Here is a 16,284-nt window from a genome sequence, read left to right as displayed (position 1 = left end):
TCCCCTGCCCTCTGGGCTCTGACACCCACTGCACCCTCCTCACCCCAGAGGAAGAGCCATAGGAAGAGGGCATGGGTGGGCAATCCATAGGGGGGAGTGGGGGAAGCCAGCTGAAATTTTAATAAGGATTGCACTGAGTCAGTAGATCAACTCAGGTAATACTGCCATCTTAACAACAGTTAGTCTTACAACCCATGGCATAGGGATGTTCTACCATTTACTTAGGTCTTCCTTAATTTCTTTCAACAATGTTTTACACTTTTCAGTATACAAGTCTTATATTACTTTGGTTCAACTTAATCCTCTCTTTTTTTTCTTTTTTTAAGATGTTATTTGTCAGAGAGAGAGCAGAACAAGTAGGGGGAATGTGAGGCAGAGGGACAAGCAGGATCCCTGCTAAGAAAGGAGCCCAATGCAGGGCTTGATCCCAGGACCCTGGGGTGATCATGACCTGAGCAGAAGCCAAATGCTTAACTGATGAGCAATCCAGGTGTCCCTTAATTCTCTTTAATTAACCAATGAGCAATCCAGGGGTCCCTTATTCCTCTTTAATTAAGAAAAAAAAATTCTGGGGGCACCTGGGTGGCTCAGTGGGTTAAGCCGCTGCCTTCGGCTCAGGTCATGATCTCAGGGTCCTGGGATCGAGTCCCGCATCGGGCTCTCTGCTCAGCAGGGAGCCTGCTTCCTTCTCTCTCTCTGCCTGCCTCTCAGTGTATTTGTGATTTCTCTCTGTCAAATAAATAAATAAAATCTTTAAAAAAAAAAAAGAAAAAGAAAAAAAATTCTGTAGCCTTATGAATACCTTTCTAAACAATTCAAACTATATGTGCAATTAAATTTCAAATATTAAGGGCACAGTTAAGGGATAGTGGTAACAACTAGGTAAGAAATTCAAACCTTCTTAAGAGGATGCTAAGGAGGTTTACAGCCTAAAATATTATAATGTAGTCCTTAAAACAATATTGTGATGTGATAAGGGGAAATAAAAACCTTATTTATAGCTCTAAATTGTCCAAATTTAAAATTTATCAATTATTAGACATTTAAAGTGCCACCCTCTGGTGATCAACTTCCAAATAAACTGATGGGTCTTCCACTTTATTCATCTACAATCCTTGTTATTTCCCACAAGCCTTTTTAGTATATGTGCTGCCGAAGCGAGCACCCCACAAGCCTATTTAAAGTTATTTAAAGACTGAAACCTAAAACTAGACCCTATAAATTCAATACAAACAAGAAAGCTAAAACAAAACTTTCCCACCATCTAGTTAACAAAGTCTGCATTCCTAAAGCTAATAAACTCCTTCTTTAGAAGTAATCAGACTCCAATCATAATGTTCTATTTGCATGTAGTGAAAATCAATAAAAAGTGTCCTAATTGACTGGAGCAATCTGGGGTGACTTGTCTAAAGTGACTGCTTTCTTCTGTAGGTTAGCATGGGACCCCATGCTGCCAAATCTTTATATAGATGAAGAAAAATTAAAAATACATATTTTGAATAAAATTTCCCCATGTTAAAAAAAAAAGTGTCCTAATTATTGAGTTGGTTTTTTTTTTTTTTTAATAGCTATAATAAGGGCCTTTCTGGACAATCCTAAAGTTCATATTCTATTTTAGATATTATAAATATGTGTGCTATTTGCCGTATTTAAATAGTATGGAAAGACTGCCCCCGCTCCCCTGTTTCTGAAGAGCTTATATTCTGAATCTAATACTAAAGTCTTACATATTTCACTGAATTACCTATCAACCTTGGGTTATAACCTGCCCAAGATCTACAACATTCTTATTTAAGCAAACAGAGAACACTATTCACATTCATTTAACACTCACCAACCAAATAAATTTACAATGACCAAAAAAAAAAAAAAAAAAAAATAGTGGGAGAGCAGTATAGTGGGAGAGCAGTAAAAGAAATAAAAAATTTTTTAAAGCTGGAGAAGGGAGAAGTCTAAAAGAAACATGATAGAAGCAAGAATTTGGAAGCTTAGGAAAGGAACAGAGGGGGAAAAACACCCTGAAAAGTCTTAAAAGACAACACGTCTTAAATAATCAACTGTCTTGTTCAAACAAACCCAGCAAAATCAAAGTAAAAGAGCACAGCCCTTAATGAAATGGCACTTTATTAATATGCTGTTTTTTAACACTGTAGAGTTTCATTGTTCAGGGGATACCTTCCTGAATCTGTTACGTCACATGCGTCAGTATGGATGCAAAACTGAGTATGAATGTACAACCTATATGATTATATAAAGTGTATTTAAGGACAATAACTACATTATTTATCTTAAGGCAATATGTATCATTATAACCTGAAAATTAAATAAGATTGTGGATTAGTTAAAAAACGTAGAGAACAATGATGTGTTCTCACCTCTAAGTCACTGACATCAGTAAATGGGTCAGAAAGCTGTTACAGGAGCCTGCATTATGAAACTCCGAGTGTGAAGGAAAGGGACTGCATTACCTCACCACTGCATGACCAAATCTATATGTATGTCACTGCATAAATAAGACATCTGCAGCTCACATAATCATGATGTGAATTTTCAGGGGAATACATTTAAACATGTCACTTACACAGTACACAATCAGAATCCTAGGCAACCATTTCATACACTTCAGGTATCTAAAGAGACTAAACTTCCTGAATTGAATTCAACGCTTGAAATGAATTCAATGATTATGTCCAGTTTCTTCTATTACTCCTAGAATAAGTCATCTCAAAAGAAACTTATTTTAAATGGTTTATGTCACAAGGAGCTTATAAACTCAAGGAACAGACATTCTTCTAAATGAAGCTGTTAAATGGAAGGCAATATTACCTAGCTTGAATTAGATGACTTTACAGATACATTCTATCTAAACATGAGATCTCTTAGTTGTTAACTAATAGCGGGAATGGTAAGAAGTGATGTCTAGATGGCAGCAACAAGTAAGTCTAATGTTTCACTGTGCAATATGAATACAACCATCATAGATTTGGGTAGGTAGGAAAAGCAGAAAAGCTTTGGAAAAGGCATCAGGAAATCTCTCCTCCTAACTCTGAGGAAACAGAGAACATTGGAGGTGAGCAGAAGAAATGTAAACTACAGGAATAAAGACTCTGGCTAAATTTTTCTTCAATAAAGAGCACAGTGGCCAAATATTAGGTTTAGTGATGATTAGGGATTTCAAGTAAGGTAAATAACACTGAAAGGCAAAAAGGAAGACAAGCTTTCTTATTTTCCTTTCCTAGGAGCAAAGTGGACCAAGTAATATTTTGAAATAGGCAAGATGACCTTTTGGATCTTCCTAGGCATTTTTTCCTACCCTCTCCCCATGTGTCCAGCGATCTTGTATTACCCCAAACCTCATACTGAGGTATCAATGCCCTGGTCTAAAAATTAAAATTAAATCGGGGGTGGGGGGAGCTTGAGTCTTCCCAGTGAGCTGTCTGCATCCATTTGCATTTGCATGGTCTAAACAGATCTGTAAATGTATGCAGGCAGCACAACCAAGAGAAATGAAAAATATCAGCAGGGTAAGGGAAGAGGTATGGGGGGCATGAGAGACCAGGTGAAGCAACCCAGCTCTGTCCAGGAACCACTTCCACCCGCTTCCTTGCCCTTAGAGGTCACCCCTAACTGCTCTGCTCTTCACTTTTCACCTCTAAATTTTAACCCTCGTTTCCCCTTAAGAGTTGGTCTTTATTAAAATAATCTACAAATTGGCATGGAATTGCCTTTACTTAGCAAACATACAAAGATGCAGAAGGGTGAGGTGCTGAGGAAGATTAGCTCTCGGACCAACATGGAATCTGCAAACCCCAGTGAAAAGCAGACCTGCTTGCTGCATCACAGAGCAAGGGCTTTCTCTGAAGATAAACAAGGAAATGTAGGACCTTCAGGGAGTTATATTATTGGATTATAAGTGCCTTTTTTATGCAAACAGATACTCACAGACTGAAGTTACATTTCAACAAACTTGACTGCAGAAAAACAAAATGCTGGAGCATTAAATCACTTGAAGTATCCCAACCAACATTTCAGTCAAGAAACTATGATATGCAAACTGAGAATCCCCCAACTGCTCCTCCCAAGACAAATACAATTCACATGACCACAGCTATTTTAAAGGATCCTTAAAAATGGAAGTTATTTTTCCCCAAATTTTTCCAGTCTTGAAGACAAACAGGAACATGATGCTTTAACCAGGAAGCAGCATTTTTTGGGACAATAAGCTTTTCCTTCTACCCTAGGAAGGACATCCTTTTTACAAAAATAGATGCTATTTAAAAGCAGATTGGGTGACCATAAAAACACTGCAGCCCAGCAGACAAGAATACTGACAGGGCAACTGGAATGCAATTTTCCATGAAAATAAAAACAAACAAACAAACCTTTGCTCCAAACATAAACCACATATCAAAACCCAAAAGCATTCTCTAGTTCTCCACAACCTCACCAACCCTCTTCCTGGAGTCTATAAGCACAACACAGCTCTAACAGGAAAGTCAGAAGGAAAGTTTTCTGCATCTTGGGCTCTTTTTTTAATTTCCCCTTAGAGGCTCATTCAGAATATAATCGGACTGATAGCACATTTATAGTGCGTTTAAAACCAGCTTTCAATTTCACTTGTTCACCTGAATCGGCGATTTGCCAACAACTTACAAAATATTTTAATACAATCTTTGGAGATCTGAGAAAAGAGAAGTATTCCTCTACCCTTTCCCACAATTAGTGTTGTGCACTCCTTCCTCCTTTCCTCTAGAGATTCTTTGTAAACAGGAGAGGCAGTATTTTGCACTGCACTACGAGGGGGAAAAAAAAAAAAAAAAAGATATGCATCTTGTGAAGCTATGTATTTTTTTTAAGATTTTACTTTTATGTAATCTCTACACTCAGTGTGGGGCTCAAACTCACAACCCAAAGATCAAGAGTCACAAGTTCCACAGACTGAGTCAGTCAGAGGCCCTATGAAGCTATGTATTTAAACTGTAAGTAGTAAGGTGGTCAAGGGGTATAACCCTCCAGTTATAAGATAAATTTAAAAAGGGGGGGGGGGGGGGAGTTGATTCTTTAAAAAGACTTTTTATCTCAATCATCAAAGAGACTAAGGCCAAGATTATGCTATAATTAGCAGGCCTATGGAGACCCCAGGGTTAAGCACCTACAGATTTAAATGTAAGAAAGAAGTAACCTGCTTAAGTGGCATCAGTACTGATGCCAATTTATTCTCCCTTGCAAAGACAAAAAGGTAATTTTCCTTGTAGGCCAAAGATCACTAACAAGGAATTACAGAGCTATGTCTTAAACATTATTAATAAGGACATTAAAAGCTAGAATATTCAAGGCTCAAACCCAAGTGCATAGCCAAATGGGGGAGAGGGCAAAAAGGCGAGAAGTCTGCAAGTTTCTCTGTGTCTACTGACACAGTGGTAAGGCTGAAAAGTTTTATTTGTAAGATTCTCCACTTTTGTACACTAAAGCATATAAAACAATTATCCTAAAAAGGATATGGAAAGAGCATAGGTTTGGGTGTCAAATGGCACAGAGTTCACATCCTCATCCCCATCACTGCCAAGATGTGTGACTTCAGGTGCCTACAGAGACTATATTTGCAAAAATAAAGTAAATACTAGCTACTCAGCTAGGCTGTATAGCTAACATATTTTATTTCAAAACAACACTTGGCACACATAGACCGCTGGAAACTTGTAGCTGATTTTCTTACCTATGAGATCAGAATACAAGCACACAGTAATGCTACAAATATAAAATTAAATATGGTCCTGAAATCATATACATCATAATTTTTACAAATTAATGTACCCTTTCCATATGTATCTCTAAAAAAATAAAAATATAGTCAAATGAATTATTTATAAAACTTTTAAAGGGTCCCTTAAATTGTCTGCTTTATAAATCCCAATTTTTGTATCAGGTTTGGTAGGCAGAAGATGCCTATTACCTCCAGAGCATCTACCTGCGCACTGTTTCAAGCCCGTCCCATTCAAACCTCCTGCTTCCAAACCACCCCCTCCCAGTAGGGCTTCTGAATAAAGCCCAAACACCAACAATCTCTTGCACCCTTTCCATACAAATGACCAACAATCCTTGGGTCCAGTCTCACAAAGTCCCTCTCACCCTAGTGAAAAGCATGTTTCCCAGACCCCATTTTGCAGTGTGCACTTCCTCTCTGAGCCAATAAAGATCCTACTTCCTGTGCCACTTATACGTGACCTTGCACATGTGTTCTGTGCAGCCTCTTTACTTTCAAGAGTTTGCATTTTAAAATCTCCTCAACTAGACAATAAGCACCTTGAACAAAGTCACTCTGTTCTATTTTACACCTTTTTCTAATCTATGTTATCAACAGATTGTGAATGCACAAGATGCAAAGAAAAGAAAGGGCAGCCTTCCTGCAGGGGTGGTGGTATACAGCACCTTAAAGTGAATACTCCTGAGAATCACAACGGAAAAAAGAAAAGGGAGAAAACAGGTTTTCAACCTTGGTGTTGAGAGCTGTGCAAAACTCCTACAGTCCGAGACAATTCTGTAAAGGGCCACAAGGGGGCAGTCAGGTCCAACAGTCCTTTTCCATGACTTGCAATCTCCTTCATTAGTCTCAAGTACATTTCCATTACATATATACTTAAGAGATTTGAGTGGTTAAAGCATTCCTTAAGATCATCTGAGAAAACAACAGGTCCTTTCCCTTGTGCCTCTAATGAAAAGGGGTGGCGGGGGGAGAGAAATCCATCAGCACACCCATTAAAATCACTTAATTCCAATCATCCCCAGCAGGAACAACCTTATTTTAAAGCAGCTTCCCTATCCCACATGTCCTAGCAAAGCAACAGAGCATTTAAAACAAAACAAAACAAAAAAATCAAATCATAACACTGCTGAAGTGTTTTGTGCAATCTAAGTCCTTCATATCCCAGAGTTACACCATCACACAATTCATGGAAAAAATCCACGGTGGAGTGTATGATTTTCGGTAAAATTCTTAAGTTCTTAAACAGCAATTTCAACCTTAAGTCCTGTGAAGACTGTTTCTGAGCTTACTAATTTATACCTGAAAGGAAATAATCTCTCAGAATTGTAATTTCATTCTAATTCTCATATCAAAACACAGAAAAATGGTATTACTGATCATCTTGGACACAGCTTGGATTTATTTCCCAGCTTCAGGCTTTTCAGCATTGTATCTTTACAAGACACATGCATAAGGAATTCTGGAAGTAAAAAGTACAGATTCAAGCTATTCTGTTTGACTAAAATTTCCTCAGGTGCTTTCCACCAAAGAAAGCATCCCTTATATCTTTAAAAAAGAGAGTTTTTGAACAGTTGCTAAATTTGAGACAAAAGTACTTACGAAGGTATTCTCTCCTGAATTACTGAATGACAATTACAAGATAGACATCTAGGTTCAACAAAACACACCCTTGTCCCAAGATTCCTCTACTTCAAGTTAGTGTCAGGGAGACTTAAGAGCAGTTACGTTTTAGGGGAGATGAGCTGAAGAAGATAGAAAAAAAAAGTACTTCATAAATTCTGAGAGAGAGATGAAGTCTATCCTCATTCTCAAAGAGCTTACCTCTCACTGAAGAAAATGTAAGAGTTAAAAGCTACAGCAACAGCAGACATCACAAGGCAATTTTCATGATTACTAAATGAGTGGCATTACATTGAACAACTTAGGGTGCATATTGCGCCCTATGTTCATGTTCATATCCTAAGGGAGAAAAGCCATCGAAGCAATTAAGTTTCACTTGTGAAGATTAAAGTTTCTCATTAGAAAATCAACAATTTAGTTGTAACTAAAAAACTCATCTTTTGCACGAATGAGAAAAATATCAAGTGTCTAATTCAGTCCACGATTCCTGTTTTCAAGAGTCAGTATCAGTATTTCCCCTTCAGAACAATGCATTACTACCAAGTTTACAGCTTCCCAGAATTCACATCTCCTAGGCAGCAAAAACAAAACATATCTTCATTTTAAAGTCACTATCTAACTCTAATTTCTCAGAGTAAAAAATTATGTAGTGAAATTTTAATTTCACATGTACAGAATAACACACTAGAAAATTATTTCCAGTAAATTTAATGCTAACCCGGTTTTTGCTATCCATGATTAAGCTAGCAAGCAGTGAATGACTACCTTTCAATTAACATTTAAACATCTGATTAAGAGTAACAACCAGAAGCTCAATCAGCTGGACACAGGCGTACACATGCACACACACACACACGTAAACACAGAAACATGCACATACCGCTCTAATAAAATATACCTGGACTATCATTCATTTCTATTAAAAAAAAAAAATCAACCAAACATACTCTCTCCTCCCCAACACTCCTCTAAACAACACAGTTAGAACCTACAGCTTGGTGTTCAACTCATTTCCCAGACAGTCTGGCTCGGGTAAAAACTGTAGAAACCTTGTCGAGTTGGGGTGGGAGAGGGTAGCTGACGTACACCAACCCACTGAACACAATTTTTGCAACAAGGGGCCCTAGGGCCTACAAAAATCACCCTCAGGACGCAAGCTTCAAGTAACGACCTAATTCCAGAAGCTCAACTAACGATACTTACTTTGAATCACTAACTGTACATGTGTCAATATTCCTACAGCAGTGGAGTTTAGACAGTCCTAACATAATAAAAGCAAAGCAAAACAGGTCACTGAGGACACAAGTTCTTTATTGCCTCTTAGCAGAAAGGAAGAGCTTCTGAATGGAAGCAGGTTTAAATACAGAAAACTTTACTGCTGCCATTTTTCTAGGACAAAAGACAAAAATAATTTGACATCTGTTTTTCCCATCTTGAATGTTTTACTGAGGAGTCAACCACCAATATTATACTTTTTCTCAAGCTTTTCTATTTCTCAAGAGAACAGGAGAAGCAAATGAGAACAGTCTACATATGTAATTAAAGACTTCCAACCACATTAGTCAGAAATTAACTAAACGCTAAAAAAAAATTTAGGTACTCTCAAAATTCAGATCTGTCCATAAAAGGTAAGGTGGTGGGAAGGGGGAAGTTTGACCATCTAACCAGATAAACACTTGGTGGTAGAGTGAGGGCGACAGTTACAGAAAAGCAAGTGTATTATTCAACTACAGGCAAGAATTAAAGAAACATATACACAGAATATATTTTATATTACACACATATGTATAAAATTTGAATCAAGGATTCAACTAGAAGGGACAGCAGGTCATACTTTCTGAAGCATCCTACCTTTCAATCATGTTTTGAACTCTCCATTGAAACTAAAACCTCACGTCTTTTTCCTTATCCTACTGTAACTGTTTCACCTCACCCAAGAGGATAGGATATACCGTGCAGGAATGACAGCTTCAATCTGTGCATGTGTACATGTGGTTTACATGTGGGACTCCATGACTTCCATCAAGAAACAAACTGGCCTTCTGAACAGCAATACTCTGACATCAACACACACACACACACACACACACACACACACACACCCCTCTGAAGCTGCTGGACCATCATTACCAAGATTCTCCAAAAATCAGAAGGATGGGTAAAGAGCACTTCTATGGCAACAGTGACCATCCTGTGAAGTCAAGGATTGCAGAGAAGCCATCACAACCAGACAGGGAGGTAAGAACAAAAGGCGGGAAGATGGCTCCCAGCTCCACATTTCCTATGAAACATGTTCACAATTTAAATGGTGTGCCACTTCAGAGCCAGCGTTACAAAGGGTAAATGGGTTTCTGCATCAGCCCCAGCATCCAGAACAAGAGGATCCAGACAGGAAGAGGGAAAAGAAGCTATACAATTTCCCCTTCCTCGTAAAAGACAAATTTCAAAGAACAGTGAGATGGCTCCAAATGTAGGTCCACAGGAACATTTTTGCAAGTGAGTGGCAAGACAAAAAAAACAAGGACAATATGGTGAGATTCTCAATTAGCTAAGTATACACAATTTAAAGAGCTCTCCTTTATGTTACGATGATAATCATATTTTTTTTGCTTTCTTTGAAAATAAATTGATACTAGATGATAAGAGTTCATTGTTTTGTCTAATACCATTAATAGAAGAAACTTTTTTTAATTGCCCACATTATGTTGGTAATTTAATTTTTGAATGATGGGGAGTTCAATGCTCTTAATTCAGTGAATTCCAAAAAACCTGGGACATCCACTTAGGCAATCAGACTACTGAGTTGGTGGGGGGTAAATACAAAATTTTCAAAAATTATTGACCTCTTACTTCTGGCTCTTATTCTCAGACCTCTCCAAAGAAAAGCACTGCAGGTATTTTGACCTCCTCCCCAAAAAGGGATTTCAGTAAATTTTAATTAAAGAAATTTCTAACACTGGAAACTTCTGGTGGAATTCTGGGCCTTAGAACAGAATTAAAAATTGGCAGAAAACACAGCAAGATATTTTGAGCAGGGTAGGTATTCAGAGGGAGTCCTGCCAAGCAATTTTCCTATGTATTCTCTGTCCACCAGGCCACTGGGCTAAGAGTAGGAGTCACTTGAACCACACTGCCTGAGTTCAAAACCTGACTCTGCCACTTAGTAGCTCAGCATCCTTGAGCAAGTCAAGTCACCCAACCTCTCAGTAGCTATTTATTCACCTGTGAAAATGGGGCTTATAGCAGTGACGTTTCATAAAGTGTTTAGAAGGGCCTTGGTATATAGTAGGCACTTTTTTTGAGCACCAGCTACTACTACTATTAGTCAATGTTGAATGCCAATTATGGAAATCTAAGGCACAGGGCTGCTGCAGTGGAGGAGGTACCAAAAATTCCCCCAAATTCGTCAGGCTCCAGAGACCTCCTAGCAACATACTCACAATAATACTTCAGTGTTTTGTGGTTGTCCTCTTAGATAATTTCTGGATTTAAAGGAAAATACAATGCTGCAAGACTCTTAACAGGAGACAGCTAAAGAGGTAAAGAATGGCTAGATTTGGGGCGCCTGAGTGGCTCAGTGGGTTAAAGCCTCTGCCTTCGGCCCAGAGTCCTGGGATCAAGCCCCGCATCCTGCTCTCTGCCTGCCTCTCTGTCTACTTGTGATCTTTGAGTGTCAAATAAATAAATAAAATCTTTAAAAAAAAAAAAAAAAAAGAATGGCTAGATTTGAAAAGTAATAAAGAATCTTGAATACACTTCATGTTCTTTGTGATACAAGTGAGACTTCTACCTAGCTCAAATTTCAACACAGGGTAGGGAGGACCCAGAACCTGTTTAGACATCATCCCTTCCCTTCATTCACAGTCCACAGGCAATCCTCAGTCAATACTGAGTCTATGCTCTGAACAAACACTGTGCTAGATGTCATCTTGGAGGACAGAGATTGGAACAGAACAACTCTGGTCCTCAAAGAAACTTAGTCTTTAACATATATAAAACATCCTCACAACTGGCTACAATGCAAGACAGAGATTCGGTTGTAAGCCATGGATGGCAGAGGACACATTTTCTACTCCCAAATTCACAAATGCTTTCTGTCACTCTACCACTGCTAACAGCCAACAGCAGAACTTCTAAATCATATCACATATTTTCTTCTCCCATAGGCCCCTGATCCTCAAAACACGTATTAAGAGAATTAATTACACCAGAAATCTTAAATATCTAGAACCTCACTCTTTCATTTGACAAACTGTTATTGAGTACCCACTACACATAAGGAAATGTGATAGGATCCAACAGTCAGTATTAAATCCTTTTACCATTAGAGGAGTGTCATTTCCAAAGTGTAGGTTTATTGAGTTATTTATGTCTATTACAGAACAATAATAAAATATTTAGAAATGCCTTAAAAGTACAAATAAATTTACAAGCCTCTAGGGAGAAAACCCAACTTAGCAGAACCACCAGCTATGCTAAACCTGTGTTGGGCACAGCCTTCCAACTGCCCTGCACCCAGTCTGCTGTCAAAGCCAAGTGCCAACTATGATGCACAGAGGAGAAAAAAAGAAAAAGGGAAGACAAAGGACATAATTGCTTCCTCTCTAGTCACAGGTCTCTCACCATTATTCACCGTCACAGTCTAGCTATTGAACATACACATAAGCTTTGTGTGCTTTACAAATACCTGTAAGCACATTCTTCTGCATTGTATCAGTAATAGTCATTTTGGGAGGTTGGGCTTTTGAAAATATCAAACTTTTACCCAGAACTATGTCTAGTGAGTGAATGGATTTTTTAAGCTAAAGCAGGCTCAAAAATAACATGCAATTATATGAAGAGGTAACTTCCTTGTAGGATTCACTAAGCAACTCTGAGGATAACACCACGTTACAGCCTAAAAATGTTTTCAACAACAGCAACATTTTTTTTAAAAAAATTACTTAGAAATGTAACAAATTCTAAAGATAATACTTTCTTAGATATATAAGCCCTGCTTTATCTTTAATTTCACTTCATTATAGCTGATCCTCATTTTTGGTAGAAAACAGTACATCAAAATCAAATAATAGATAATTACGGAACTAAATCTACTATATTACATGACTCGTACCTATGTGCCATTTAATCCTCCTTAACTCTAAAATATGTGGCAGAATCTGTACCCCAATGTTTATAGCAGCAATGGCCATGGTCGCCAAACTGTGGAAAGAACCAAGATGCCCTTCAACGGACGAGTGGATAAGGAAGATGTGGTCCCTATACACTATGGAGTATTATGCCTCCATCAGAAAGGATGAATACCCAACTTTTGTAGCAACATGGACGGGACTGGAAGAGATTATGCTGAGTGAAATAAGTCAAGCACAGAGTGTCAATTATCATATGGTTTCACTTATTTGTGGAGCATAACAAATAGCATGGAGGATATAGGGAGATGGAGAGGAGAAGGGGGTTGAGGGAAATTGAAAGGGGAGGTGAACCATGAGAGACTATGGACTCTGAAAAACAACCTGAGGGTCTTAAAGGGGCGGGGGATGGGAGTTTGGGGGAACAAGGTGGTGGGTATTAGGGAGGGCACGTAGTGCATGGAGCACTGGGTGTGGTGCAAAAACAATGAATACTGTTATGCTGAAAAGAAATAAAATAAATAAATAAATAAATAGATAAAATATGTGGCAGATAACTAACCGTTGTATTTTTTATTCTTTTGGAATCAATGCATTGATTTATTCATGAAGGTAAATATTAGATGTCACTGAAATGATCCACATGTAAACCTGTCCAAACCATATGCCAGTGAGGATTCTACCAAACACAAGTATGGCCCAGGAGGCCAGTTATCTTATGAGTAGAAGATTCGGTGCAAAAATGTGAAATACAGAAAAAAATCTGGTAGTAACTCCCCCTCACAACCCCACTACCACCACCAAACACTCATGCTGATCCTGCCTTTAGTATTAATACTCTCAGCAAAAATTAAGTTTTTACAAATTAAAACGTGAAAAAAGAAAGAGTAGCTTTTTTTATTCACCTTTGTGTGCTTTTTCTGAAAGTGGTAAGTCTTTCAAGCACAAAATAACAGCACACACCCAGACTTTTAAACTATTAACATTGTGTTCTCTGTAACATTTTCCATTCTTTCCTTAGCAATGAAAAGTTTCCCACCTCAGAAAATCTTCACTTGACCCTTCCTAAATCCTCTATAGCAGTAGCTCTATTGCTTAGTCAAGACTGTGGTATGAGAGGTATGCCCCTTTTGTCCATTTTCTCAACTATCCAGTTATTGTAGAACCTTTTGGAATTTGATCTTCGCCCTTAAATTGAAAGTCCTTTCTCCAAGATCACCAATAATCTGCTTAAAACAAATTAATTTTCTCCTTTCCCCTGTGCTAAGCACTCTTGTAGGTGGCTAAGGATACACTAGTATATAAAACAAACTAAATCCCCTGACCTTGTGGAAACTGTTGTCTAATGGGACAGAAGAAATGGAATAACCAAAGTATAAAAACTGTTGATAGTGAAAAGCTGTAAGAAGAAAAAAACAACAAAGGGAAGGACATTATGAGATGTCCTAAAAGGTGGCAAGTGCTGACCACTCCCTCCCCCTGGGTCTTCCCAAAGGGCTCTGCAGGCTGCACCAAGTCTCTCCAAGGTGAGTATCCCAAGGCTGGTCTTTGAACCTCACTCTTCTTTATAAAATCCGTTCACTTAGAAGTCACGTCTGCTCTCAGTCTACCTTTACAAATGACTCCCTGACGCCGATTTTCTTACAAATGATCACAAGCACCAGCTGATAAGTGACCATTCCAAGTTGATGGAGCATTGCTTAAAATGGTAACTAAAATCCACACGAAATTTCCCCTACACAAACCTTTCGATTTCTCTTCTTCTGCCACTGGTACAAGTGTCCCAGCTGCTCTGGGGAGAACCCTGGGACTTATCTTCGAGCTACAGCTGCAACTTATAGTAGCTCTTTTCTCCTTTTCTAGACATTGAATTTTTTCAAATACAGTTAAGTCTTTTGTCATACTTTTTTTTTTCATTTTATTTTCAGTGGCATGGACAATATTAAGAGCCATCGTCCCTTTTATCATCCATTTAAGGGACTCGAAACAACTGTGTAGGCTGCCCCCTGCTACCCCTGCAGTGAAAAATTTCCACCAATCACCAAACTCCAATTGTATCACACATGCACTCACAGTGCTTTCCACATCCTGCACCTGCAATCCTATCCCAGACTCATTCCACTCTTCTTCTGCTGCATTCCCTATGTGGATGGCTTTTCTGCCTCTCAGCATGCCATGCAAGATGCATGCCTCCTTCTGCCTTGCACATATTCAATGCCCAAGCCATCCTATTGGGCCTCTCAGCTCACATCCTTTGTGATGCCTTTTCAGATCACTCTATCATTCTCTTTCTCACTTTAATATCCTAAACATTTATTAATGCATCATTCATAAGTAACTTACCATATGTTTGTTAGTATTGCTGGTATTTTTTAACATATATATAAAATGAAATATCTGCAAGAACAAGTCAATACAGACAATAATAAAGACTATGCTCTCAGAGAGGACCATACCTTATACCACTTTTTCCTTATAATCCCTAGGAAAGATCTAGAATTACTGAAATCCATAATCTGACTGGCAGAGGACTCTGTAGCCGTAGCTACACTAACTTCTATACTTTGAATAGTCCTGAGACTTATAGAGATTAACAGAGTGATCACACTAAGATCCCAATGCAAAAGGTTAAGTGAGAATGTAGAATGTGTGTCTGGTCACTATTTATTATCTGCAAATAAACACATCTTTCCTCTAGAAGAGCTCATCCCTCTTGCCCAACAGCCCTCCACCTCCACCACACCTACTGCCTGAGTCTCTAAAGGAGTTGTTTGGTTTTAATTTATGCCTCTCTTTTCCTTCCGTGTCTCTCTCTCTCTCTCTCTAAGTAATCTCTACATCCAGTGTGGGGCTCACATTAACAACCCTGAGATCCTCAGACTGAGCTAGCCAGGCATCCCTTTCCTTACATCTTTACAGCATCAATCTGCATTTGGCCAGTTCCTACTTCCTAACTTTTTATTTCTCTTACTTCAATTCTTTTGTATTTTTCTTTTATCCCATGATTTTTTTTTTCCAATCTTCCACAATATCCATTGCTTACACAATTTGTTCAATGTCTGACAGGCCAAAATAAAAATACCTGTTTCTATACTCAATCTAACATGAATTCTTCACTTACAACAACTTGAGTTTGAAAACTGTTAGGCAAAGAAAGGATACACTTATTTCTATTCATATATACATATATAATCTATAGAAAATCACAGTCAAAATACAGCTCAACCGTATGTTTTTCCTCTAAGTTAAGAATGTACTAATTTTAAAATAGCAGTTGCATGAGAAAGGATGACAACTTTAGACCAAGTGGCCCATTCTAAATGTTCTAGGTGAGGCAACACTAAACAAGACTTATTTATAAGTCATCATTTAATTAATATCCAAGTACCTTGAGAGCCAATAATAGTTCAACAAACCAGCTGGAAATCAAATATCAGATATAATTACTCACAGCTGGCTTTATTCAACTGATGTCATATTAAATAAGCTTATCCTACAGACCTTTCCCCTCCCCCACCCAGGGGGAAAAAATTCCTTTAAGAAACAGAAGACCCTTTGTGCTGTCTCTTTTTTTAAGTTTGCAGAATATACTCCATTTTAAAGATTTTCAGCAGGAGTACACAATATTAAAGATTTTCAGGGACGCCTGGGTGGCTCAGTTGGTTAAGCAGCTGCCTTCGGCTCAGGTCATGATCCCAGCGTCCTGGGATCGAGTCCCACATCGGGCTCCTTGCTCTGCAGGGAGCCTGCTTCTCCCTCTGACTCTGCCTG

At 38.4% G+C, this 16,284-nt stretch overlaps 1 protein-coding gene across 11 annotated transcripts in view; it reads right to left on the bottom strand.

Annotated features, from left to right (window-relative positions):
- The window catches only part of RAPGEF2 (Rap guanine nucleotide exchange factor 2), a 239,962-nt gene that overhangs the window by 170,675 nt on the left and 53,003 nt on the right, over positions 1-16,284 (bottom strand). The window lies entirely within an intron of this gene.

The sequence above is a fragment of the Mustela putorius genome, unplaced genomic scaffold (assembly GCF_011764305.1).
Source record: "Mustela putorius furo isolate JIRA1106 unplaced genomic scaffold, ASM1176430v1.1 tig00000056_pilon_pilon_pilon, whole genome shotgun sequence".
Taxonomy (NCBI): Eukaryota; Metazoa; Chordata; class Mammalia; order Carnivora; family Mustelidae; genus Mustela; species Mustela putorius.
Note: the sequence above shows the minus strand (reverse complement) of the source record. Positions and strands in the feature narration are given on the sequence as shown.